We start from the raw sequence: 22,501 nt of genomic DNA, 5'->3' as shown, positions 1-22,501 counted from the left end.
CACTGGTATCAGTCCCATAGATACTATTAGACATGACCACTCTTGGTATCAGTCCCATAGATAACTATTAGACATGACCGCTCTTCCACACTGGTATCAGTCCCATAGTAACTATTAGACATGACCAGCTCTTCCACACTGGTATCAGTCCCATAGATAACTATTAGACATGACCAGCTCTTCCACATTGGTATCAGTCCCATAGATACTATTAGACATGACCAGCTCTGGTATCAGTCCCATAGATACTATTAGACATGACCACACTGGTATCAGTCCCATAGATACTATTAGACATGACCAGCTCTTCCACACTTGTATCAGCCCACAGATAACTATTAGACATGACCAGCTCTTCCACACTGGTATCAGTCCCATAGATAACTATTAGACATGACCACTCTGGTATCAGTCCCATAGATAACTATTAGACATGACCAGCTCTGGTATCTCCCATAGATAACTATTAGACATGACCAGCTCTTCCACACTGGTATCAGTCCCATAGATAACTATTATACATGACCAGCTCTTCCACACTGGTATCAGTCCCATAGATAACTATTAGACATGACCACTCTGGTATCAGTCCCATAGATAACTATTAGACATGACCATCTCTGGTATCAGTCCCATAGATAACTATTAGACATGACCAGCTCTTCCACACTGGTATCAGTCCCACAGATAACTATTAGACATGACCAGCTCTTCCACACTGGTATCAGTCCCATAGATACTATTAGACATGACCAGCTCTTCCACACTGGTATCAGTCCCATAGACAACTATTAGATGACCATCTTCCACACTGGTATCAGTCCCATAGATAACTATTAGACATGACCAGCTCTTCTACACTGGTATCAGTCCCATAGATAACTATTAGACATGACCAGCTCTTCCTCTGGTATCAGTCCCATCGATAACTATTAGACATGACCAGCTCTTCCACACTGGTATCAGTCCCATTGATAACTATTAGACATGACCAGCTCTGGTATCATCCCATAGATAACTATTAGACATGACCAGCTCTCCCACACTGGTATCAGTCCCATAGATAACTTAGACATGACCAGCTCTTCCACACTGGTATCAGTCCCATAGATAACTATTAGACATGACCAGCTCTTCCACTGGTATCATTCCCATAGATAACTATTAGACATGACCAGCTCTGGTATCATCCCATAGATAACTATTAGACATGACCAGCTCTGGTATCAGTCCCATAGATAACTATTAGACATGACCAGCTCTTCCACACTGGTATCAGTCCCATAGATAACTATTAGACATGACCAGCTCTTCCTCTGGTATCAGTCCCATAGATAACTATTAGACATGACCAGCTCTGGTATCAGTCCATAGATAACTATTAGACATGACCAGCTCTTCCACACTGGTATCAGTCCCACTAGATAACTATTAGACATGACCAGCTCTGGTATCAGTCCCATAGATAACTATTAGACATTACCAGCTCTTCCACTCTGGTATCAGTCCCATAGATAACTATTAGACATGACCAGCTCTTCCACACTGGTATCAGTCCCATAGGATAACTATTAGACATGACCAGCTCTTCCTCTGGTATCAGTCCCATAGATAACTATTAGACATGACCAGCTCTTCCACACTGGTATCAGTCCCATAGATAAACTATTAGACATGACCAGCTCTTCCACACTGGTATCAGTCCCATAGATAACTATTAGACATGACCCAGCTCTTCCACACAAGTATCAGTCCCATAGATAACTTATAGACATGACCAGCTCTTCTACACTGGTATCAGTCCCATAGATAACTATTAGACATGACCAGCTCTTCCTCTGGTATCAGTCCCATAGATAACTATTAGACATGACCAGCTCTTCCACTGGTATCAGTCCCATAGATAACTATTAGACATGACCAGCTCTGGTATCAGTCCCATAGATAACTATTAGACATGACCAGCTCTTCCACACTGGTATCAGTCCCAAAGATAACTATTAGACATGACCAGCTCTTCCACACTGGTATCAGTCCCATAGATAACTATTAGACATGACCAGCTCTTCCACATTGGTATCAGTCCCATAGATAACTATTAGACATGACCAGCTCTGGTATCAGTCCCATAGATAACTATTAGACATGACCAGCACTGGTATCAGTCCCATAGATAACTATTAGACATGACCAGCTCTTCCACTGGTATCAGTCCCATAGATAACTATTAGACATGACCAGCTCTTCCACACTGGTATCAGTCCCATAGATAACTATTAGACATGACCAGCTCTTCCACACTGGTATCAGTCCCATAGATAACTATTAGACATGACCAGCTCTTCCACACTGGTATCAGTCCCATAGATAACTATTAGACATGACCAGCTCTGGTATCAGTCCCATAGATAACTATTAGACATGACCAGCTCTTCCACACTGGTATCAGTCCCATAGATAACTATTAGACATGACCAGCTCTTCCACACTGGTATCAGTCCCATAGATAACTATTAGACATGACCAGCTCTGGTATCAGTCCCATAGATAACTATTAGACATGACCAGCTCTGGTATCAGTCCCACATAGATACCTATTAGACATGACCAGCTCTTCCACGCTGGTATCAGTCCCATAGATAACTATTAGACATGACCAGCTCTTCCACACTGGTATCAGTCCCATAGATACCTATTAGACATGACCAGCTCTTCCTCTGGTATCAGTCCCATCGATAACTATTAGACATGACCAGCTCTTCCCCACTGTATCAGTCCCATCGATAACTATTAGACATGACCAGCTCTGGTATCAGTCCCATAGATAACATATAGACATGACCAGCTCTTCCACACTTGTATCAGTCCCACAGATAACTATTAGACATGACCAGCTCTTCCACACTGGTATCAGTCCCATAGATAACTATTAGACATGACCAGCTCTGGTATCAGTCCCATAGATAACTATTAGACATGACCAGCTCTGGTATCAGTCCCATAGATAACTATTAGACATGACCAGCTCTTCCACACTGGTATCAGTCCCATAATAACTATTAGACATGACCAGCTCTTCCACACTGGTATCAGTCCCATAGATAACTATTAGACATGACCAGCTCTGGTATCAGTCCCATAGATAACTATTAGACATGACCATCTCTGGTATCAGTCCCATAGATAACTATTAGACATGACCAGCTCTTCCACACTGGTATCAGTCCCACAGATAACTATTAGACATGACCAGCTCTTCCACACTGGTATCAGTCCCATAGATAACTATTAGACATGACCAGCTCTTCCACACTGGTATCAGTCCCATAGACAACTATTAGACATGACCAGCTCTTCCACACTGGTATCAGTCCCATAGATAACTATTAGACTGACCAGCTCTTCTATACTGGTATCAGTCCCATAGATAACTATTAGACATGACCAGCTCTTCCTCTGGTATCAGTCCCATCGATAACTATTAGACATGACCAGCTCTTCCACACTGGTATCAGTCCCATTGATAACTATTAGACATGACCAGCTCTGGTATCAGTCCCATAGATAACTATTAGACATGACCAGCTCTTCCACACTGGTATCAGTCCCATAGATAACTATTAGACATGACCAGCTCTTCCACACTGGTATCAGTCCCATAGATAACTATTAGACATGACCAGCTCTTCCACTGGTATCATTCCATAGATAACTATTAGACATGACCAGCTCTGGTATCAGTCCCATAGATAACTATTAGACATGACCAGCTCTTTCCACACTGTATCAGTCCCATAGATAACTATTAGAATGACCAGCTCTTCCACACTGGTATCAGTCCCATAGATAACTATTAGACATGACCAGCTCTGGTATCAGTCCCATAGATAACTATTAGACATGACCAGCTCTTCCACACTGGTATCAGTCCCATAGATAACTATTAGACATGACCAGCTCTTCCACACTGGTATCAGTCCATAGATAACTATTAGACATGACCAGCTCTGGTATCAGTCCCATAGATAACTATTAGACATGACCAGCTCTGGTATCAGTCCCAAATAGATAACTATTAGACATGACCAGCTCTTCCACGCTGGTATCAGTCCCATAGATAACTATTAGACATGACCAGCTCTTCCACAACTGGTATCAGTCCCTAGATACCTATTAGACATGACCAGCTCTTCCTCTGGTATCAGTCCCATCGATAACTATTAGACATGACCAGCTCTTCCACACTGGTATCAGTCCCATCGATAACTATTAGACATGACCAGCTCTGGTATCAGTCCCATAGATAACTATTAGACATGACCAGCTCTTCTACACTGGTATCAGTCCCATAGATAACTATTAGACATGACCAGCTCTGGTATCAGTCCCATAGATAACTATTAGACATGACCAGCTCTGGTATCAGTCCCATAGATAACTATTAGACATGACCAGCTCTTCCACACTGGTATCAGTCCCATAGATAACTATTAGACATGACCAGCTCTGGTATCAGTCCCATAGATAACTATTAGATATTACCAGCTCTTCCACTCTGGTATCAGTCCCATAGATAACTATTAGACATGACCAGCTCTTCCACACTGGTATCAGTCCCATAGATAACTATTAGACATGACCAGCTCTTCCTCTGGTATCAGTCCCATAGATAACTATTATACATGACCAGCTCTTCCACACTGGTATCAGTCCCATAGATAACTATTAGACATGACCAGCTCTTCCACACTGGTATCAGTCCCATAGATAACTATTAGACATGACCAGCTCTTCCACACAAGTATCAGTCCCATAGATAACTATTAGACATGACCAGCTCTTCTACACTGGTATCAGTCCCATAGATAACTATTAGACATGACCAGCTCTTCCTCTGGTATCAGTCCCATAGATAACTATTAGACATGACCAGCTCTTCCACTGGTATCAGTCCCATAGATAACTATTAGACATGACCAGCTCTGGTATCAGTCCCATAGATAACTATTAGACATGACCAGCTCTTCCACACTGGTATCAGTCCCATAGATAACTATTAGACATGACCAGCTCTTCCACACTGGTATCAGTCCCATAGATAACTATTAGACATGACCAGCTCTTCCACATTGGTATCAGTCCCATAGATAACTATTAGACATGACCAGCTCTGGTATCAGTCCCATAGATAACTATTAGACATGACCAGCACTGGTATCAGTCCCATAGATAACTATTAGACATGACCAGCTCTTCCACACTTGTATCAGTCCCACAGATAACTATTAGACATGACCAGCTCTTCCACACTGGTATCAGTCCCATAGATAACTATTAGACATGACCAGCTCTGGTATCAGTCCCATAGATAACTATTAGACATGACCAGCTCTGGTATCAGTCCCATAGATAACTATTAGACATGACCAGCTCTTCCACACTGGTATCAGTCCCATAGATAACTATTAGACATGACCAGCTCTTCCACACTGGTATCAGTCCCATAGATAACTATTAGACATGACCAGCTCTGGTATCAGTCCCATAGATAACTATTAGACATGACCATCTCTGGTATCAGTCCCATAGATAACTATTAGACATGACCAGCTCTTCCACACTGGTATCAGTCCCACAGATAACTATTAGACATGACCAGCTCTTCCACACTGGTATCAGTCCCATAGATAACTATTAGACATGACCAGCTCTTCCACACTGGTATCAGTCCCATAGACAACTATTAGACATGACCAGCTCTGCCACACTGGTATCAGTCCCTATATTAACTATTACATGACCAGCTCTTCTATACTGGTATCAGTCACCATAGAGACTATTAGACATGACCATCTCTTCCTCTGGTATCAGTCCCATCGATAACTATTAGACTGACACTCTTCCACACTGTATCAGTCCCATGGATAACTATTAGACATGACCAGCTCTGGTATCAGTCCCATAGATAACTATTAGACATGACCAGCTCGTCCACACTGGTATCAGTCCCAAGATAACTATTAGACATGACCAGCTCTTCCACACTGGTATCAGTCCATAGATAACTATTAGACATGACCAGCTTTCTTCCACTGACTTCCATAGATAACTATTAGACATGACAGCTCTGGTATCAGTCCCATAGATAACTATTAGACACGACCAGCTCTGGTATCAGTCCCATAGATAACTATTAGACATGACCAGCTCTTCCACACTGGTATCAGTCCCATAGATAACTATTAGACATGACCAGCTCTGGTATCAGTCCCATAGATAACTATTAGACATGACCAGCTCTGGTATCAGTCCCATAGATAACTATTAGACATGACCAGCTCTTCCAAACTGGTATCAGTCCCATAGATAACTATTAGACATGACCAGCTCTGGTATCAGTCCCATAGATAACTATTAGACATTACCAGCTCTTCCACTCTGGTATCAGTCCCATAGATAACTATTAGACATGACCAGCTCTTCCACACTGGTATCAGTCCCATAGATAACTATTAGACATGACCAGCTCTTCCTCTGGTATCAGTCCCATAGATAACTATTAGACATGACCAGCTCTTCCACACTGGTATCAGTCCATAGATAACTATTAGACATGACCAGCTCTTCCACACTGGTTCAGTCCATAGATAACTAAGTAGACATGACCAGCTCTTCCACACAAGTATCAGTCCCATAGAACTAACTATTAGACATGACCAGCTCTCTACACTGGTATCAGTCCATAGATAAACTATTAGACATGACCAGCTCTTCCTCTGGTATCAGTCCCATAGATAACTACTTAGACATGACCAGCTCTTCCACTGGTATAGTCCCATAGATAACTATTAGACATGACCAGCTCTGGTATCAGTCCATAGATACTATTAGACATGACCAGCTCTTCCCACACTGGTATCAGTCCCATAGATAACTATTAGACATGACCAGCTCTTCCACACTGGTATCAGTCCCATAGATAACTATTAGACATGACCAGCTCTTCCACATTGGTATCAGTCCCATAGATAACTATTAGACATGACCAGCTCTGGTATCAGTCCCATAGATAACTATTAGACATGACCAACACTGGTATCAGTCCCATAGATAACTATTAGACATGACCAGCTCTTCCACACTGGTATCAGTCCCATAGATAACTATTAGACATGACCAGCTCTTCCACACTGGTATCAGTCCCATAGATAACTATTAGACATGACCAGCTCTTCCACACTGGTATCAGTCCCATAGATAACTATTAGACATGACCAGCTCTTCCACACTGGTATCAGTCCCATAGATAACTATTAGACATGACCAGCTCTGGTATCAGTCCCATAGATAACTATTAGACATGACCAGCTCTTCCACACTGGTATCAGTCCCATAGATAACTATTAGACATGACCAGCTCTTCCACACTGGTATCAGTCCCATAGATAACTATTAGACATGACCAGCTCTGGTATCAGTCCCATAGATAACTATTAGACATGACCAGCTCTGGTATCAGTCCCACATAGATAACTATTAGACATGACCAGCTCTTCCACGCTGGTATCAGTCCCATAGATAACTATTAGACATGACCAGCTCTTCCACACTGGTATCAGTCCCATAGATACCTATTAGACATGACCAGCTCTTCCTCTGGTATCAGTCCCATCGATAACTATTAGACATGACCAGCTCTTCCACACTGGTATCAGTCCCATCGATAACTATTAGACATGACCAGCTCTGGTATCAGTCCCATAGATAACTATTAGACATGACCAGCTCTTCCACTCTGGTATCAGTCCATAGATAACTATTAGACATGACCAGCTCTTCCTCTGGTATCAGTCCCATCGATAACTATTAGACATGACCAGCTCTTCCACACTGGTATCAGTCCCATTGATAACTATTAGACATGACCAGCTCTGGTATCAGTCCCATCGATAACTATTAGACATGACCAGCTCTTCCACACTGGTATCAGTCCCATAGATAACTATTAGACATGACCAGCTCTTCCACACTGGTATCAGTCCCATAGATAACTATTAGACATGACCAGCTCTTCCACACTGGTATCACTCCCATAGATAACTATTAGACATGACCAGCTCTTCCACTGGTATCTAGACATGACCCCTCTTCCTGGTATCATTCCCATAGATAACTATTAGACATGACCAGCTCTGGTATCAGTCCCATAGATAACTATTAGACATGACCAGCTCTGGTATCAGTCCCATAGATAACTATTAGACATTACCAGCTCTTCCACTCTGGTATCAGTCCCATAGATAACTATTAGACATGACCAGCTCTTCCACACTGGTATCAGTCCCATAGATAACTATTAGACATGACCAGCTCTTCCTCTGGTATCAGTCCCATAGATAACTATTAGACATGACCAGCTCTTCCACACTGGTATCAGTCCCATAGATAACTATTAGACATGACCAGCTCTTCCACACTGGTATCAGTCCCATAGATAACTATTAGACATGACCAGCTCTTCCACACAAGTATCAGTCCCATAGATAACTATTAGACATGACCAGCTCTTCTACACTGGTATCAGTCCCATAGATAACTATTAGACATGACCCAGCTCTTCCTCTGGTATCAGTCCCATAGATAACTATTAGACATGACCAGCTCTTCCACTGGTATCAGTCCCATAGATAACTATTAGACATGACCAGCTCTGGTATCAGTCCCATAGATAACTATTAGACATGACCAGCTCTTCCACACTGGTATCAGTCCCATAGATAACTATTAGACATGACCAGCTCTTCCACACTGGTATCAGTCCCATAGATAACTATTAGACATGACCAGCTCTTCCACATTGGTATCAGTCCCATAGATAACTATTAGACATGACCAGCTCTGGTATCAGTCCCATAGATAACTATTAGACATGACCAGCACTGGTATCAGTCCCATAGATAACTATTAGACATGACCAGCTCTTCCACACTTGTATCAGTCCCACAGATAACTATTAGACTTGACCAGCTCTTCCACACTGGTATCAGTCCCATAGATAACTATTAGACATGACCAGCTCTGGTATCAGTCCCATAGATAACTATTAGACATGACCAGCTCTTCCTCTGGTATCAGTCCCATAGATAACTATTAGACATGACCAGCTCTTCCACACTGGTATCAGTCCCATAGATAACTATTAGACATGACCAGCTCTTCCACACTGGTATCAGTCCCATAGATAACTATTAGACATGACCAGCTCTGGTATCAGTCCCATAGATAACTATTAGACATGACCATCTCTGGTATCAGTCCCATAGATAACTATTAGACATGACCAGCTCTTCCACACTGGTATCAGTCCCACAGATAACTATTAGACATGACCAGCTCTTCCACACTGGTATCAGTCCCATAGATAACTATTAGACATGACCAGCTCTTCCACACTGGTATCAGTCCCATAGACAACTATTAGACATGACCAGCTCTTCCACACTGGTATCAGTCCCATAGATAACTATTAGACATGACCAGCTCTTCTATACTGGTATCAGTCCCATAGATAACTATTAGACATGACCAGCTCTTCCTCTGGTATCAGTCCCATCGATAACTATTAGACATGACCAGCTCTTCCACACTGGTATCAGTCCCATTGATAACTATTAGACATGACCAGCTCTGGTATCAGTCCCATAGATAACTATTAGACATGACCAGCTCTTCCACACTGGTATCAGTCCCATAGATAACTATTAGACATGACCAGCTCTTCCACTGGTATCAGTCCCATAGATAACTATTAGACATGACCAGCTCTTCCACACTGGTATCAGTCCCATAGATAACTATTAGACATGACCAGCTCTTCCACACTGGTATCAGTCCCATAGATAACTATTAGACATGACCAGCTCTTCCACTGGTATCATTCCCATAGATAACTATTAGACATGACCAGCTCTGGTATCAGTCCCATAGATAACTATTAGACATGACCAGCTCTGGTATCAGTCCCATAGATAACTATTAGACATGACCAGCTCTTCCACACTGGTATCAGTCCCATAGATAACTATTAGACATGACCAGCTCTGGTATCAGTCCCATAGATAACTATTAGACATTACCAGCTCTTCCACTCTGGTATCAGTCCCATAGATAACTATTAGACATGACCAGCTCTTCCACACTGGTATCAGTCCCATAGATAACTATTAGACATGACCAGCTCTTCCTCTGGTATCAGTCCCATAGATAACTATTAGACATGACCAGCTCTTCCACACTGGTATCAGTCCCATAGATAACTATTAGACATGACCAGCTCTTCCACACTGGTATCAGTCCCATAGATAACTATTAGACATGACCAGCTCTTCCACACTGGTATCAGTCCCATAGATAACTATTAGACATGACCAGCTCTGGTATCAGTCCCATAGATAACTATTAGACATGACCAGCTCTTCCACACTGGTATCAGTCCCATAGATAACTATTAGACATGACCAGCTCTTCCACACTGGTATCAGTCCCATAGATAACTATTAGACATGACCAGCTCTTCCACTGGTATCAGTCCCATAGATAACTATTAGACATGACCAGCTCTGGTATCAGTCCCATAGATAACTATTAGACATGACCAGCTCTGGTATCAGTCCCATAGATAACTATTAGACATGACCAGCTCTTCCACACTGGTATCAGTCCCATAGATAACTATTAGACATGACCAGCTCTGGTATCAGTCCCATAGATAACTATTAGACATGACCAGCTCTTCCACTCTGGTATCAGTCCCATAGATAACTATTAGACATGACCAGCTCTTCCACACTGGTATCAGTCCCATAGATAAGTATTAGACATGACCAGCTCTTCCTCTGGTATCAGTCCCATAGATAACTATTAGACATGACCAGCTCTGGTATCAGTCCCATAGATAACTATTAGACATGACCAGCTCTTCCACTGGTATCAGTCCCATAGATAACTATTAGACATGACCAGCTCTTCCACTCTGGTATCAGTCCCATAGATAACTATTAGACATGACCAGCTCTTCCACTGGTATCAGTCCCATAGATAACTATTAGACATGACCAGCTCTGGTATCAGTCCCATAGATAACTATTAGACATGACCAGCTCTGGTATCAGTCCCATAGATAACTATTAGACATGACCAGCTCTTCCACTGGTATCAGTCCCATAGGTAACTATTAGACATGACCAGCTCTTCCACACTGGTATCAGTCCCATAGATAACTATTAGACATGACCAGCTCTTCCACACTGGTATCAGTCCCATTGATAACTATTAGACATGACCAGCTCTGGTATCAGTCCCATAGATAACTATTAGACATGACCAGCTCTGGTATCAGTCCCATAGATAACTATTAGACATGACCAGCTCTGGTATCAGTCCCATAGATAACTATTAGACATGACCAGCTCTGGTATCAGTCCCATAGATAACTATTAGACATGACCAGCTCTTCCACACTGGTATCAGTCCCATAGATAACTATTAGACATGACCAGCTCTTCCACACTGGTATCATTCCCATAGATAACTATTAGACATGACCAGCTCTTCCACACTGGTATCAGTCCCATAGATAACTATTAGACATGACCAGCTCTTCCACACTGGTATCAGTCCCATAGATAACTATTAGACATGACCAGCTCTGGTATCAGTCCAATAGATAACTATTAATAGATAACTATTAGACATGACCAGCTCTTCCACTGGTATCAGTCCAATAGATAACTATTAGACATGACCAGCTCTTCTACACTGGTATCAGTCCCATAGATAACTATTAGACATGACCAGCTCTGGTATCAGTCCCATAGATAACTATTAGACATGACCAGCTCTTCCACACTGGTATCAGTCCCATAGATAACTATTAGACATGACCAGCTCTGGTATCAGTCCAATAGATAACTATTAATAGATAACTATTAGACATGACCAGCTCTTCCACTGGTATCAGTCCCATAGATAACTATTAGACATGACCAGCTCTTCCACACTGGTATCAGTCCCATAGATAACTATTAGACATGACCAGCTCTTCCACTCTGGTATCAGTCCCATAGATAACTATTAGACATGATGTTCTGACAGTCTGCCGGTAGTGAGGAATTCTTCTTCAGTTCCACTGGCTGAACTTCACCGGTGATCTTGTATCACTTCAGGTAAAGTCAAGGGATATTGCTGCAGCCTCAGATTATAGATTCTCATAACCTGTAATGAAGGAAACAAAAAAGGGAAAGTAACATGACCTGGTTTCAAGAGAAATTGATATTTCACATAGATTTCCTGTCACGACTTCAGCCAAAGTCGGTCCCTCTCCTTGTTCGGGCGGCATTCGGCGGTCGACATCACCGGCGTTCTAGCCACCGCTGATCAACTTTCATTTTCCATTTGTTTTGTCTATGTCTTACACACCTGGTTTCACTCACCCAATTACCTGTTTATTATTTAACCCTCTGTTCCCCTTGTTTGGTTGTGAGTGATTGTTTGTTGTATTGTGGTCCGTATTGAGGGCTTGGAATTATTCTTGTATTTTTGATGACTTTGAGTAAAGTTACTTTTATTTACTCATCTCTGCTGTCCTGCGCCTGACTCCTCTGCACCAGCTACACATAGATCCTTACAGAATCACTCACCTGTTATGGAGTCAGCAGGAGCAGACGCCCTCCCAGTTGCAGTGGAGGAGCGCGTTCAGCAGCACGCGACCATGTTACCATGTCTGGGCACAGCCATGGATCGCATGCTGCAGACGATGGATCGTTGGGAGAGAGGAGGAGGTTTTCCAGCGCCTCCACCAGCCCCACTACAACAGGTCCCACTGTCCACTCCTCTTCCACCTGGTCCCAGCGGGATTCGACTCGCGCTCCCGAGGGAGTATGATGGGATGGCTGCCGGATGCCAGGGGTTTCTACTACAGCTGGAGTTCTACCAGGCGACCGTCCACCCGGCTCCTTCGGGCGTGAGAGTGTGTCTGCCCTCGCCTCCTGCCTCTCAGGCAAAGCCCTGGAGTGGGCCAACACCGTATCGCGTGAGGGAGACGCGGCGTTGGACCATTACGCAGAGTTCACCACCCGCCTGAGGGTCAAGCGGCGGATGAACGTCTGTTCCACCTGAGGCAGGGGACAAGGAGCGCGCAGAATTTCGCCTTGGACTTCCAGACCCAGGCCGCCAGTGCGGGATGGAACAACAGGGCCCTGATCGATCACTACAGGTGCAGTCTGCGTGAGGACGTCCGTCGGAGTTGGCCAGCCGAGACACCACCCTCCCATGTGGCTCAGTTGGTAGAGCATGGTGTTTGCAATGCCAGGGTTGTGGGTTCGATTCCCACGGGGGACCAGTACAGAAAAAAAAAATGTATGAAATGTATTCACTACTGTAAGTCGCTCTGGATAAGAGCGTCTGCTAAATGACAACAAAAAAAAAATATTAAATGTAAATGTAACCTGCTGACTGCCACGGACGTCCGGATCAGGACCTGTCAGTTCCAGCACCTCCGTTCCGACGCCCATGGAGCTGGGAGGTCCTGCACTTAGGGCGAACGGAGGAGGGGCTGTGGCCGCAGAGGGCACACTGCTGGTCGGTGCTGGGGGGGGTCCTCAGGGAGTTGAGGCAGCAGGCAGGGCACTCTTGTGTCACCCCAGGTGAGTTGGCACCAAGCTCACCCAGAGCCCCCTGTTGCGCACATGTATGTGTTTATTTCATTTCCTGAGTTTTCCCTGCATTCCCAGCATAAGGCACTAGTAGATTCAGGCGCAGCTGGGAATTTTATTGACCGTTCATTTGCTCATAGTTTAGGGATTCCCCTTGTTCCTGTGGATATGCCCTTTCCTGTGCACGCCCTAGATAGTCGACCATTAGGGTCAGGGCTGATTAGGGAGGACACCGCTCCACTTGACATGGTTACGCAGGAGGGTCACAAGGAGAGAATCAGTCTCTTCCTTATTGATTCTCCTGCATTTCCCGTGGTGCTGGGCCTACCCTGGTTGGCCTGTCATAACCCCACTACTTCGTGGCAACAGAGGGCTCTCAAGGGCTGGTCATGAGAGTGCTCAGGGAGGTGTGTGGGGGTTTCCATCGGTGCAACTACGGTGGAAAGTCCAGACCAGGTCTCCACCGTGCGCATCCCCTCAGAATATGCCGATTTGACTCTCGCCTTCTGTAAGAAGAGGGCGACAAAATTACCATCTTATCGACGGGGGGGATTGTGCAATAAATCTCCATGTAGACGCAGCACTTCCCAGGAGTCACGTGTATCCTCTGTCACCGGAGGAGACGGCGGCTATGGAAACAATAGTCTCCGAATCCCTGGGGCAGGGATACATTCGGCCCGCCACTTCACCTGCCTCCTCAAGTTTCTTTTTTGTGGAGAAGAAGGATGGGGGTCTGCGCCCATGTATTGACTATCGAGGGATCAATCAGATCACAGTGAGGTATAGCTACCCGCTGCCTCTCATTGCCAGTGCGAATGAGTCAATGCACGGGGCGCGCTTCTTCACAAAATTGGATCTCAGGTGCTCTTACAACCTGGTGCGTATCCGGGAGGGGGACGAGTGGAAGACAGCATTTAGTACCACCTCAGGGCACTATGAGTACCTCGTCATGCCGTACGGGTTGATGAATGCTCCATCAGTCTTCCAGGCCTTTGTTGATGAGATTTTCCGGGACCTGCATGGGCAGGGTGTAGTGGTGTATATCGTCGATATTCTGATATACTCCGCTACACGCGCTGAGCATGTGTCTCTGGTGTGCAGGGTGCTTGGTCGACTGTTGGAGCATGACCTGTACGTCAAGGCTGAGAAATGTCTGTTCTTCCAACAGTCCGTCTCCTTCCTAGGGTACCGCATTTCCACTTCAGGTGTGGAGATGGAGAGTGACCGCATTTCAGCCGTGCGTAATTGGCCGACTTGGTAAAGGAAGTGCAGCGGTTTCTAGGGTTTGCCAACTACGACCGGAGGTTTATCAGGGGTTTTGGTCAGGTAGCAGCTCCCATTACCTCACTGCTGAAGGGGGGACCGGTGCGGCTGCAGTGATCGGCTGAGGAGGACAGGGCTTTTGGACACCTGAATCAAATCAAACCAAATGTATTTATATAGCCCTACTTACATCAGCTGATATCTCAAAGGGCTGTACAGAAACCCAGCCTAAAACCCCAAACAGCAAGCAATGCAGGTGTAGAAGCACGGTGGCTAGGAAAAACTCCCTAGAAAGGCCAGAACCTAGGAAGAAACCTAGAGAGGAACCAGGCTATGAGGGGTGGCCAGTCCTCTTCTGGCTGTGCTGGGTGGAGATTATAACAGAACATGGCCAAGATGTTCAAATGACCAGCATGGTCAAATAATAATAATCACAGTAGTTGTCGAGGGTGCAACAAGTCAGCACCTCAAGAGTAAATGTCAGTTGGCTTTTCATAGCCGATCATTGAGAGTATCTCTACCGCTCCTGCTGTCTCTAGAGAGTTGAAAACAGCAGGTCTGGGACAGGTAGCACGTCCGGTGAACAGGTCAGGGTTCCATAGCCGCAGGCAGAACAGCTGAAACTGGAGCAGCAGCACGGCCAGGTGGACTGGGGACAGCAAGGAGTCATCATGTCAGGTAGTCCTGAGGCATGGTCCTAGGGCTCAGGTCCTCCTCCAAGAGAGAGAGAAAGAAAGAAAGATAGAGAGATACAGAGAGAATTAAACAGAGCATACTTAAATTCACACAGGACACTGGATAAGACAGGAGAAATACTCCAGATATAACAGACTGACCCTAGCCCCCCGACACATAAACTACTGCAGCATAAATACTGGAGGCTGAGACAGGAGGGGTCAGGAGACACTGTGGCCCCATCCGATGATACCCCCGGACAGGGCCAAACAGGAAGAATATAACCCCACTCACTTTGCCAAAGCACAGCCCCCACACCACCAACTTACCATCCTGAGACAAGGTCGAGTATAGCCCACAAAGATCTCCGCCACGGCACAACCCAAGGGAGGGCGCCAACCCAGACAGGAAGACCACGTCGGTGACTCAACCCACTCAAGTGACGCACCCCTCCTAGGGACGGCATGGAAGAACACCAACAAGCCAGTGACTCAGCCCCTGTAATAGGGTTAGAGGCAGAGAATCCCAGTGGAGAGAGGGGAGCCGGCCAGGGCGGTTCGTTGCTCCAGAGCCTTTCCGTTCACCTTCACACTCCTGGGCCAGACTACACTCAATCATAGGACACACTGAAGAGATGAGTCTTCAGTAAAGACTTAAAGGTTGAGACCGAGTCTGCATCTCTCACATGGGTACGCAGACCATTCCATAGAAATTGAGCTCTATAGGAGAAAGCCCTGCCTCCATCTGTTTGCTTAGAAATTGTAATGCTTTGTAGGTTAGCAGTAAAACCTTGAAATCAGCCCTAGCCTTAACAGGAAGCCAGTGTAGGGAGGCTAGCACTGGAGTAATATGATCACATTTTTTTGTTCTAGTCAGGATTCTAGCAGCCATATTTAGCACTAACTGAAGTTTATTTAGTGCTTTATCCGGGTAGCCAGAAAGTAGAGCATTGCAGTAGTCCAACCTAGAAGTAACAAAAGCATGGATTAATTTTTCTGCATCATTTGTGGACAGAAAGTTTCTGATTTTTGCAATGTTACAGAGATGGAAAAAAGCTGCCCTTGAAACAGTCTTGATATGTTCTTCAAAAGAGAGATCAGAGTCCAGAGTAACGCCGAGGTCTTTCACAGTTTTATTTGAGACGACTGTACAACCATCAAGATTAATTGTCAGATTTTACATAAGATCTCTTTGATTCTTGGGACCTAGAACAAGCATCTCTGTTTTGTCCGAGTTTAAAAGTAGAAAGTTTGCAGCCATCCACTTCCTTATTGTAACGCCCTGGCCATAGAGAGGGTTTTTTGTTCTCTATTTTTGGTTAGGCCAGGGTGTGACATGGGTGGGCGTTCTATGTTCCGTTTTCTATGTTGGTGTATTTCTTTGTTTCGGCCGTGTATGGCTCTCAATCAGGAACAGCTGTAGATCGTTGTTGCTGATTGAGAGTCATACATAGGCAGCCTGTTTTTTCTTTGGGGTTTGTGGGTGAATGTTTTCTGTTTAGTTTTACAACCTGACAGAACTGTTGCTGGTCAATTTTGGTTTATTTTGTAAGTGTTCATTTAGTCTATTAAAGTCTTTCAAGATGAACACATCCTCCGCTGCACCTTGGTCTCATTTTGACGACGGCCATTACACTTATGTCTGAAACACAGGCTTCTAGCGAGGGCAATTTTGGGGCTTCACCATGTTTCATTGAAATGTGTGTCATCCGCATAGCAGTGAAATTTAACATTATGTTTTCGAATGACATCCCCAAGAGGTAAAATATATTGTGAAAACAATAGTGGTCCTAAAACGGAACCTTGAGGAACACCGAAATTTACAGTTGATTTGTCAGAGGACAAACCATTCACAGAGACAAACTGATATCTTTCCAACAGATAAGATCTAAACCAGGCCAGAACTTGTCCGTGTAGACCAATATGGGTTTCCAATCTCTCCAAAAGAATGTGGTGATCGATGGTATCAAAAGCAGCACTAAGATCTAGGAGCACGAGGCTCTGTTTACCTTGGCTCCCGTGCTGGCCCATCCAGATCCCTCTTTGGCGTGCATAGTGGAGGTGGACGCATCTGAGGCTGGGATAGGAACCATGCTCTCTCAGCGCTCGGGTACGCCACCAAAGCTCCACCCCTGTACTTTCTTTTTGAAGAAGCTCAGCCCGGCGGAGTGAAACTATGATGTGGGGGACCGAGAACTGTTGGCTGTTGTCAAGGCTCTGAAGGCGTGAAGACATTGGCTTTGAGGGGGCTAAACACCCTTTTCTCATCTGGACTGACCACCGCAATCTGGAGTATATCCGGGTGGCGAGGAGACTGAACCCTCGCCAGGCAAGGTGGGCCATGTTTTTTACACGTTTTGTTTTCACTCTATCCTACAGACCAGGTTCCCAGAACGCTAAGGCAGATGCACTGTCCCGGATGTATGACAGAGGAGCAGTCCATGGATCATACTCCCATACTTCCGGCCTCTTGCTTGGTGGCACCGGTGGTGTGGGAGCTGGACACGGACATCGAGCGGGCGTTATGCACAGAGCCCACTCCCCCTCAGTGTCCAGCTGGGCGCCTGTACGTTCCATCTGCTGTCCGCAACCGTTTGATCTATTGGGCCCCACACGTCACCCTCCTCTGGTCACCCTGGCATCGGTCGGACAGTGCGTTGCCTTAGTGGGAAGTACTGGTGGTCCACCTTGGCCAAGGACGTGAGTGTTTATATGTTTCCTCCTGCTCGGTGTGCGCCCAGTGCAAGGCTCCCACCGCACCTGCCCAGAGGGAAGTTACAACCCCTACCCGTTCCACAACGGCCGTGGTCGCACCTGTCGGTGGACTTCCTGACAGATCTTCCTCCATCACAGGGCAACACCACGATCCTGGTCGTTGTGGATCGGTTTTCTAAGTCCTGCCGTCTCCTCCCTTTGCCCGGTCTCCCTACGGCCCTACAGACTGGGGAGGCCCTGGTAACTCACTTCTTCCGACACTGCGGGGTGCCTGAGGATATAGTCTCTGATCGGGGTTCCCAGTTCACGTCGAGGGGGTGGAAGGTTTCACCCCGAGAGTAATGGGCAGGTGGAGAGAGTCAACCAGGGTGTGGGCAGGTTTCTGCTGTCTTATTGTTGGGACCGGCCGGAGGAGTGGGCGGCGTTCGTGCCCTGGGCCGAGATGGCACAGAACTCGCTTCGCCACTCCTCCACTAACCTCTCCCCCTTCCAGTGCGTACTGGGGTACCAGCCGGTTCTGGCGCCTTGGCATTAGAGTCAGGTCGAGGCTCCTGCGGTGGACGACTGGTTCAGGCGCGCGGAGGAGACATGGGAAGCTGCCCGTGTTCACCTTCAGCAGGCCGTGTAACGCCAGAAAAACAGTGCAGACCATCACCGTAGTGAGGCCCTGGTGTTCGCACCGGGGGACAGGGTCTGGCTCTCGACCTGAAACCTGCCCCTCCGCTTGCCCTGCCGGAAGCTGGGCCCGCTGTTTGTGGGGCCATTTAAAGTCCTGAGGAGAGTGAACGAGGTTTGTTACAGGTTACAGCTTCCCCCTGATTACCGTAACCCCTTGTTCCATGTGTCTCTCCTCAGGCCGGTGGTGGCTGGCCCGCTCCAGGAGTCTGAGGTGCGGGAGGTTCCTCTGCCCCCTCTGGACATCGAGGGGGCCCCGGCGTACTCCGTTAGCTCCATACTGGATTCGAGACGTCGGGCGAGGGGCCTTCAGTACCTCATGGAGTGGGAGGGGTATGGTCCGGAGGAGAGGTGCTGGGTTCCGTTCGAGGACGTGTTGGACCCTTCCATGCTGCAGGAGTTCCACCGTCTTCATCCGGATCGCCCTGCGCCTCGCCCTCCGGGTCGTCCCCGAGGCCGGTGTCGGCGCGCTGCTGGAGCCACGTGTCAAGGGGGGGTGGTTGGTTCCTCCGCCCGAAGTCGGTTCCTCTCCTTGTTCGGGCTGCGCTCGGCGTTGCCGGTCTTCTAGCCATCATCAATCCACTTTTCATTTTACATTTGTTTTGTCTTGTCTTCTCACACACCTGGTCTCAATTTCCCTCATTACATGTCGTGTATTTAACCCTCTGTTCCCCCCATGTCTTTGTGCGGAATTGTTTATTGTAAGTGCATGTGCACATTTTCTCTGTTGCGCGACGGGTTTTTGTACCCATTTGTTTATTGTTCTGGTTTCCTGTGTTTTTTTAATAAAACTGCTTCGTTGATTACCCAGTTTTGCTCTCCTGCGTCTGACTTCCCTGCCACCAGTTACGCACTCCCTTACAACCCAACATTGCAGAGTTATGAGCATCCTTTCAAGCACACCCTTCTCATTAACCTGTGGTGAGTTATTCACAATTTTCAATGAACAAATAAGGTTTTATATGTAAGATGGTTAAATAAAGAGCAAAATTATTCATTATTATATTATTATTTGTGCCCTGGTCCTATAAGAGCTCTTTGTCACTTCCAACAAGCTGGTTTGTGACAAAAACTCACACTCATTCTTATGTTTAATAAATGTATCGTATAGCGTGTGTGTGGCAGGCTTACAATGATGGAAAAAAACAACATTTGAGAGTGCGCTAACCTGGTACAGCTAGAGGTTGAATGTTTGAAGGGATACGGGACTATAAAAAGGTTTGGAACCACTGCTCTATAGGGAAAAATTTGGTGGTGGTGGTGGAAGAAATTAAATTACATAAAGACATTTGGCATGGAGAAATTCAAATGTAGCCATTTTGTTATTCACCACACAATTCACTAGAGTAGTCTGCATAAAATATATGAAGGATATACAGCAAACTGTAAAGTAGCCTGCATGAGCACATTAAATGTTTCCATCATAAAAAGCATATTCAAATCCGTAGCACTCCTCAGAGGGGAACTGCGATTGGACTGCATGGACTACACAGGCAGGTATAGGCCCTCTGTTCCTCTTCCTAAGTGTCCTCTTGCCTATATACAGTCAATCTGTAGACTGAAACATGCCTATTGATTATTCAATTGTAAGAAATTCATGAGGTCCTTACAATAGAATGCTTATGATTGTAATCAGAAGTATGGTCATCATAAAATAACTAATTATAGATTATTAGATCTTGGAATTGATGCAAGGAAGACTACTGATATTATAATAGGCATTGAAAGTGGATTGCGTCACAATCTGTCAAATGTTTTTTTTTAAATGCTCCTGTCATTACAGTAGCCAGGAAAAGACTAGAGTGGTTGTAAATAACTAACTAACTCACTATCTTGGCAACTTGTTATGGGGTGACACAATTCGCCAAACTTCACTTAGTTATTTAGCTAGCTAACTGAGTAGCTTTCCCAGAGGAAAGGAAAATTCAAGATAAGACCTCTTCTTAAACACATTTATTTATCCTAGACATGATTACCTGTAATTTCCGGACTATAAGCCGCAACTTTTTTCCGACGCTTTGAACTTCGCGGCTTAAACAATGACGCGGCTAATATATGGATTTTTCCCGCTTTCAATTTTTTTTGAAAGGAGATGACTTCAGTGGTTTCAGTGCACAGGAGGAGGAAGATAGTGACCAATGACTTTCTTGGTAGGCTACTGTTTACTGCAAATGTTGTATTTCTTGTTACAAGCCGTGTTTCGTTAAAGCGTATTTATTTTTGTTACAAGCCGTGTTTCGTTAAAGCCTGTGTAAAGTTCCTTTGTTTCAATGTACCGGTAGGCACCTGCGGCTTATAGACATGTGCAGCTTATTTATGTTCAAAATAAAAAAAATAAAAAAAATTCAGTGGGTGCGGCTCAATAGTCCGGACATTACAGTAAACACAATTCAACACCAATATGAGATTGACTATTTTCTCATACTTCTCAAATACTGCTCCTGAGAAATAGCATATGACTTGTCTCACTATGATCAAGCTATAAGATCTCAAAATGTCTCACAATGTTCTGGGGTAAGTCTCATTCCAATGTTCTTAATTTGTCTCAAAGCCTTCAATGAGTGAGAAACTCTGTTTTCTCATTGATTACTGTATCCAACGTCTCAAATATGTTTCAGTTATCATATCCAAGTCTCAACACTTAAGATCTTCTATTTGGATCTGAGTAAGAACTAATCAGTTTCTTCAAAGTTTCCTCACCCATTTATGACGGTGCAATTTCTCAAATATATCTGTTATCACATTCAATTCTAACACTGCTTAATCTTCATCATATTTGGATCATTTGTTTAATAAATCAGATCTCAAAATGTTCTTATAAGTCTTATCTTGCATCAATGTAAAGTTTTGAATCAGATTTACTATATAAGGCAAAGTGGTGGTCATTCGCTCAGCTAGAATATAATTTAACCAATTTCTTAAAAATATTTTTGATTCTTTAAATAACAGCACAATTAACTACGCATCCAATGTACAGTATAAAGATGTGACAGTGGAGGGTATGGGTTGCTGCATTCCCAGAACCTCCCTGTGGAGTATCAGTCAGTACAGTATGTTAATGAAACTACTGAAATAGAAAACAAAATATCCTAGACATGAACAAATCAAGCCATATGTTTACAAAGCATTAATAACAAACAATTAAAGAGAACAATGATGAATGACAAAGCAGTGTGCTTCCTTAGGCAGAACTGGCAATGCTGTTTTAATGATTTTAAAGCTATCTTTTCTGTGTTCTTAATTAAAGTAGCTTGTGCTAATATTTCTCCAGAGTATTGGGGAAATGCTCCACAAAAACAAGGCCAGGCATTGAGGATAGATGCATACAAAAATTTTGCCCAGAACCTGCTGCAGAGTGACGACAACCATCCGTACAGGGATTTCCAGAAGGGGCACAATATGAAAATGTGTCACTTGTTGAGTAATCTTGCAACAGGTAGATATCTGCATTCTCAAATTCAC

The sequence above is a fragment of the Salmo trutta genome, chromosome 28 (genome assembly GCF_901001165.1).
Source record: "Salmo trutta chromosome 28, fSalTru1.1, whole genome shotgun sequence".
NCBI classification, from domain to species: domain Eukaryota; kingdom Metazoa; phylum Chordata; class Actinopteri; order Salmoniformes; family Salmonidae; genus Salmo; species Salmo trutta.
Note: the sequence above shows the minus strand (reverse complement) of the source record.